Raw genomic sequence first — 7,001 nt, 5'->3', positions numbered from 1 at the left:
AATGCATGCCAATTATATTGACCATCATAGCTCAACTATTTCGGAATAACTGCTGTATTCCTCCGTATATGACTATCGGGTCTTGCAGGCCTACCCGCATTCGGCCGGGTTGAAGTCGACGGACTATCCCCCTCTTCCTTACAGGATAACTTGACAAAAATACTTGCCGACAAATCCATCACTTCAGGAATGCCTAAAAGCCCACCCTGAGTTACATGTCCACATGCATGACGAAGATCTAAAATTCTTTCGGCCGCTATCGGACTCACGCCCATGTCCAATAAATCCGACAATGACGCGGTATTTATATTTACCGATATACTTATTTCATATACTACAAATATATCGAAATATCTAAACCCCTTTAAATACACTTTATAATTGTATAAACAATCAATTAGTTAATAGACACCTGAGGTTATCAAAATGTAAACACGTGCTAATCTGCACGTGCAATGCACACGCTCCTGTGTGTTACTCTCGATAGACCACGTGTATAATATCAACAATATATCAATCAACGATTAAGCAATACACACTATTATATTCCATCTATGCCCTTTGGGCATTTCGGATTAATATTGCATATTCCCGGTTATCCAGCCAGAATATGCTCGAACACTCAAGTTTAAAGAAAAACCAAAAAACTCACGAACCCTGACCTGTATCACGTGGCCGTAGTTGATGTCAGTCCGCGCAACCTCTGGTAAGTGTCTTTTTCTGCTATGATCTAGACCAGGATAGAGCTTGAATACTCTCTTCCTTTTCTTGAGGTGATCCTCAGTTAGTATTATAAGTTTTATAATTCATATTTATTTTTTATTGTAGCTCATATTATCTATTTTTGTTCGAGTCGTATCGCTGATTCGACTCTCATGGTTTATTGCTATTTTTAGCAACAAACAATATACAAACTGTAGTTTCGTTCTTTCAACGAAATAATAATATGAGTGATTTTCCCGATCAGGATTTTACTGGCTTTACAGCCCAAGATTTAAGTATTGCTGAAAATATTTTGATTAATAACAGTCAAGGTGATACAACCAAATTCGTTGATCTTTATTGCGACAAAGCAAATAATTCGAAACCGGAAGTTAAAACTTCTCAGGTAAACAAACACGGCCGGAAAAAGAAAATTACTGCTCCATGTAAGAAACAATTAAACATTGCTCGAACGGGTGCAAAACCTACTTGCACGGTCACTTCTGCAGCACTGGACCATGGTTCTGAATTTGCCGATGATTTTGCCCATTCGGCCGCTGTAACGAATACTAATAGGGCCAATTTCGAGGATACCACGAGCGGTGGTCAAGTAAAATTATCGAACGATCAAATAAACAAAAACGAACTTGTTGATTTAAAAAATCAAATAGCTTTATTGACATCTATAGTTGATAAACAGTTACACAAGCCTACTAATGCTGATCTAGGCCATCACGCCAATGATTAGAGAAATATAGAACAAAATGTTAGTCCTAACGATATTTATTCTACCAATATAAATCATGAATATGAAAATTTTTACAATGGACCGGTTATAGATCTGGTTGATCCTCAAGAAATGTACGATGAGTTTCAAGAGGAAACACTTTATGTTCTTGAGGATGATTTTGATATCCCTAAGATATTTCAAGGGGATGATACTTTTGGTAATCCAGTATCAGATAGTCTTGTAAAATTGGTTTCTGTTGCCACCACTAAGAAGGTGGAGATTGGAAAAATGACGTCCAAATATTCAATTCCTGAGAACTGTAAATGTTTGGTTCCACCACTAGTTGATGGAGACATTTGGAACATTTTGCCTAAGACGGCTCAATCTCAGGATTTATCGCTTCAAGATGTTAAAAAATTAATTAGTATTGGTATAGCCCCCCTTCTTACAATCTTGGCGTCCAAAGATCGAACTATCGATCAAAATAGTAAAATTGCAGTGATCGACTCAGTCGTGATTTTGGGAAACTCTTTGAATGAGATTTCGTTGAGACGTAGACATCTTATGAAACCTTTTCTCAGTAAGAGATACCATCCTCTTTGTTCCTCTTCTCGACCTATCTCAGGTACTCTATTTGGTCCAGACATTGCCACTAGGATCAAAGAAATAGACCAATCTGCCAAATTATATACTCCAATGAACTCGAACTATAATAACAAAAGATCTAATAATTATTCATATGGCAGGTCATGGTATAAAAAGCCTTTTTTAGGTGGAGGCCAGAGGAGGTATCAACCTCCAGATCGGAGAGGAGGGTATCAGAATTTACAGTACAACAGGGGCAGGTATTACAACACACGAGGCAGAGCCAGAGGCCGCTATACAAAGAACCAATAAATTGTGTAAGTAAGAATTTTGGTAACAAGAAGTTTATAGCGGGACAATTATCTAAATTTTCTCATAATTGGCAGTATCTCACAACTGATAGTTGGATTATCGATACAATTAGTAATGGATATACAATTGAATTTAATTCATTACCTGTCCAGTGGTCTCTGCCCAATTCGCCTTGTCTTTCAGTGACGGAGATTGATGTTATTGATCAGGAGGTTGCAAAACTTCTTGACAAAGGTGCAATTGAACCATCCGATCCTCTTCCGGATCAATTTATTTCTAATTTATTTTTAGTACCTAAAAAGAATGGGTCATTAAGGCCCGTAATCAATCTAAAAAAGTTGAACGATTTTGTATCTTATGAACACTTTAAGCAGGAAACTTTGGCTGTTGCTCTGAAGTCTATTACTAAGAATAGTTTTTTAACATCGATAGACCTTTGTGATGCTTATTTTTCTATTGGAATTAATCCTAGTGATAGGAAATATTTATGCTTTGTTTGGCATGATGTCATTTATCATTTCACATGCTTACCGTTTGGAATTTCGTCAGCGCCTCGGGTGTTCACAAAAGTTCTTAAACCTATTTTTTCTTTTTTGAGGAAGCAGTCAATTATATGTTTTTATTTTATAGATGATTCACTTTTTTCATCTACAACCATTGAAGAGTCAAATTCTAACACATATAAAGCTATTGATTTGTTTCATAATCTTGGTTTTGTAGTTAATTTGGAGAAATCACACTTAAAACCTTCGAAAGAATTGGTTTTTCTTGGGTTTATTATCAACACAGAATCTTATAAGGTTTTTACGACTCCTGATAAATTACATAAGATTGTATTGTTAGCTAGGAATTTATTAGTTTCTGTTTTTACTATACGAGATTTAGCTTCATTCATAGGCCTTTGCTCGTTTAGTAGAACTGCAATCCAGCCTGCTCCACTTTATATCCATTATTTAGATAAAGGTAAAACAAGGCTGCTTTCACAATCTGGTCTTAACTATGATGCTATTGCAGTTCTAGACTTTAATATGATCGATGAACTTCATTGGTGGATTCATGAAGCCTATTCGTTCAATGGTAATCATATTCAACCCCCGCCAGTGGATGAGATTTTAACCACTGATGCGTCTGAAATGGGATGGGGAGCTCATTTAAGGAATTTCCAAACAAATTCCTTATGGCTCCCATGCGAACAAGCAAATCATATAAATTTTTTAGAGCTATTAGCAGTTTCCAAAGCTTTAAAAAGTCTTTGTTCAAAATTTCGTGATATCCATATATGTATTCAATCTGACAATTCTGCTGCTATTGCTTATATCAACAATTTTGGAGGTGCAATTGATTCATTACATGGATTGTCTAAATCTATTTGGTTATGGTGTTATAAAAAGAGTATATACTTATCTGCTAAGCACATTCAGGGTAAATTTAATTTAGAGGCTGACTTCTTATCAAGAAATTTTTCAAACTCCACAGAGTGGATGCTCCATGAGAATACATTCAATAGGATTTGTAATTATTTTGGTACACCAGATATTTTTGCTCCTTTCAGTCTTATACCTCGAATCTTCAACAAGTTAATTTTGGACAAGGTATCAATGGCTATAATGGTTGTTCCGGCATGGTCAACCCAGGTATGGTATCCTTTGCTGTTAAGTCTTTTAGTGGATTACCCACTTCTTTTGCCCAAACGGAGAGATCTGTTGAGGTTGGTCCACAGCGGTGCGTTGCACCCCTTGAAAGGCAATTCCCTCAGGTTGACCGTTTGTCTTGTATCAGGGCAAACATTCAGAGTCGAGGCATTTCAAAAGAGTCTGCAGAACTCATCCTTAATTCATGGCGACCAAAAACAAACAAACAATATCAATTGGCTTGGAATAGATGGAATCTTTGGTGTGTGCAAGGAAAGGCCAATCCCTAATTTCCATCTATAGAAAATTTGTTGAATTTTCTTGGGTTTTTGCACAAATCTAAATTTTCATATAGTGTCATAAATGCAACTCGTTCTAGCATTGTCCAGACATTGCTTACGCTAGGGAATTCTCATTTGAAGGACCACCCTTTACTTACTCGCTTCATGAAAGGTGTCTTTGTCCATAAACCACCTAAACCTCGTTATTTGGCAACATGGGATGTATCCATCTTGTTGCATTATCTAAGTTCATTGTATCCGTTGGATACATTATCTTTACGTATGCTTACGATTAAAGCAGTTTCTCTATTGTCTTTGTCAACTGCTCAACGATGTCAAACGTTAGCATCTTTCTCTTTAGATTCTGTGAAAGATTCTGGAACAGATATGTGTCTGTCGGCATCGGGTGTCTTGAAGACATCACGTCCGTCTCGACCGTTATATACTGTCAACATTAATAATTATAAGGAAGTATCTATTTGCCCTTGTTATACGCTACGCACATATATTTCAGCTACCCAGAGTAAGCGTAAATCAGAATTTATTTATCTCTTTTTTCCACAAAAAAGCAGTATGTGCTGCTACTATAGCCGGATGGATTAAAGAAGCTTTGATTTCATCGGGTATTAATACAGATATATTTAAACCACACTCTGTAAGAGGTGCTTCATCATCTGCCGCTAATTTAGCAGGACTCTCTATTTCAGAAATATTGAAGACAGCAGACTGGAAGTCGGAGAAGACTTTTGCCGCTTTTTATAATAGAGATATTTTGCCTTCTTTTTCAGATGCTGTTCTAAATAAAATGTAAACACGTTTCCTCTTTAAATTATGCAATATTAATCCGAAATGCCCAAAGGGCATAGATGGAATATAATTCTACTCTCAGCCGAGCGCCCGAAGGGCGCGAAGGATAAGAGAAATTATATGAATATATAGCCCGAGGGCTTGAGGATTAATCTTCCCTCCTTAAGTCCCTCCCAGGTTATATGTTCATATAATTTTTTGGGTTGACAACATGCTTGACTTTAAAAAGACACTTACCAGAGGTTGCACGGACTGACATCAACTACGGCCACGTGATACAGGTCAGGGTTCGTGAGTTTTTTGGTTTTTCTTTAAACTTGAGTGTTCGAGCATATTCTGGCTGGATAACCGGAAATATGCAATATTAATCCTCAAGCCCTCGGGCTATATGTATTGTTTAATGGTAGAGAGCGAGACATTAAGTAATATATTGTAACAACAAGAGGACCGTCAGGTCCGAGTGTTTTTACAATATATTACGCAATGTCTCAGCTCGAGACCATTAAACATCTTAAAATACAGACACTCCGCACGTCCGTTTAAAGTGAAATACGTCACTCGAGTCTAATATTTGACTAGGTACGATTGGCAAGTTGCCCGTACGATTATTTGAAATAATGGTACGCCAACATCAAAGGGTGACGTCACATCTGTATTTTAAATTCATATAATTTCTCTCATCCTTCGCGCGCTCGGCTGAGAGTAGAATAATCCCTCCTCCCCGTCAATAGAAAAAAAACAACTTTTTTTTAATCAACGTAAACTTAAATAATTTTTATCCGGTACTACCAAATAATGTAAATCCCCGAAGTCCCACTTCGGAATATGTCCGCAACTATAACAAACAACAATACCTTTTCAATTCTGTATAACTCTAGATAATCTGCCTCACCATCGTTCGTTCGTTCGTTTCTGGGGTTTTACGTCCACTTCCACCTAAGGTGATATCGTAGACAAGGATGTTTCCTAAGAAACTTACTGGAGGAAGCCGTATGGATTAAGCTTTGGTCCAGTTTAATTTGAGACATAGTGTCTTAGCAGGGAATGCCCAAGTTAAAAATCTCATCGAAAGGAGCGGAGAAAGTTTTGGGGTAGAAAAGGGGTGGCGAGCGGGCGCAGTCTGGTCCGCTTGGCCATAAATGTTTCGATCGTTGTTTTGGGTGGGTAGGGTTAGGTAGGACTGTCAGCCGGGCCCAAGGGCCCCGCCGCCTGTCCGACCTAGGTTCAGGGGTGCAGCGATGCCTCCGGACCAGAACCAAGACAAAAAAACGGCCCCCCACAGGATACCCGACATCCCTTCACTTAGGGACGTCCGACTAGCAGTAGCCCTCGGGATGATCACTTATGGATCCCGTCCGTTGGGTCTTGGGGTGGGCCCCCAAATCTTCACAGAGTAAAACACTCTTTTCGTCTCTGCGGGGTCACATCATCATGTCAATGATACCGATCTCACACACGAATTCGTAGATTAACTCACAGATTTCGTGTTTGCTTACTTTTGGAAAAAGTAAGTTCGGAACACTGAGAGCCGTGTTAAGGGAACTCAGTTTATCCGTGAGAGGTTTCCTTTCAGCTGAGAGGCGAGCACAGTCTACTAGAATATGGGTAGGAGACACGTCTGAGCCACAGCTGCACCTTATAGGCTTAAATGTGCGATATCTGAGTGTTTCTTTCACCTTCAGCTTTGTTATTAACCGGCAGATTTTCCTGCTGGGATGATTTACTAATAACTTAGCCTTTAAGGACTCATCGGATCTGGATCTAAAGGTGTCGAGTTCCACGAGGGAGTTTTCCCATTCAGAGCTGACGCGTAACTCGACCATGCTTTTAAATTCGTTGATGCTATAAGGGAGTTCGACGCTAGGTTTCTCCAATTGTGACCCCTTTAGGGCGAGCCTGTCCGCCTCTTCGTTCCCCTTAAGGTAGATATGCGACGGGACCCATGTCAATACT

At 38.7% G+C, this 7,001-nt stretch overlaps 1 long non-coding RNA gene across 4 annotated transcripts; it reads left to right on the top strand.

The window, feature by feature from the left end:
• Positions 1–621: 621 nt before the first annotated feature.
• On the top strand, positions 622–5,061 carry LOC126825433 (uncharacterized). Of its 4 annotated transcripts, none has more exons than XR_007681944.1 (4): positions 622–706; positions 2,179–2,334; positions 3,882–3,963; positions 4,949–5,061. It is a non-coding gene; the product is annotated as an uncharacterized LOC126825433 (long non-coding RNA). The 4 variants fall into 4 exon arrangements; XR_008788452.1 differs by having other exon boundaries at positions 657–706; positions 2,205–2,334; XR_007681946.2 differs by lacking the exon at positions 622–706 and adding an exon at positions 713–783.
• The last annotated feature ends 1,940 nt before the right edge of the window (positions 5,062–7,001 follow it).

Source organism: Patella vulgata, chromosome 6, assembly GCF_932274485.2.
Source record: "Patella vulgata chromosome 6, xgPatVulg1.2, whole genome shotgun sequence".
Taxonomy (NCBI): domain Eukaryota; kingdom Metazoa; phylum Mollusca; class Gastropoda; family Patellidae; genus Patella; species Patella vulgata.
The sequence above is the reverse complement of the archived record's forward strand: the minus strand, read 5'-3'. Positions and strand labels throughout refer to the sequence as shown.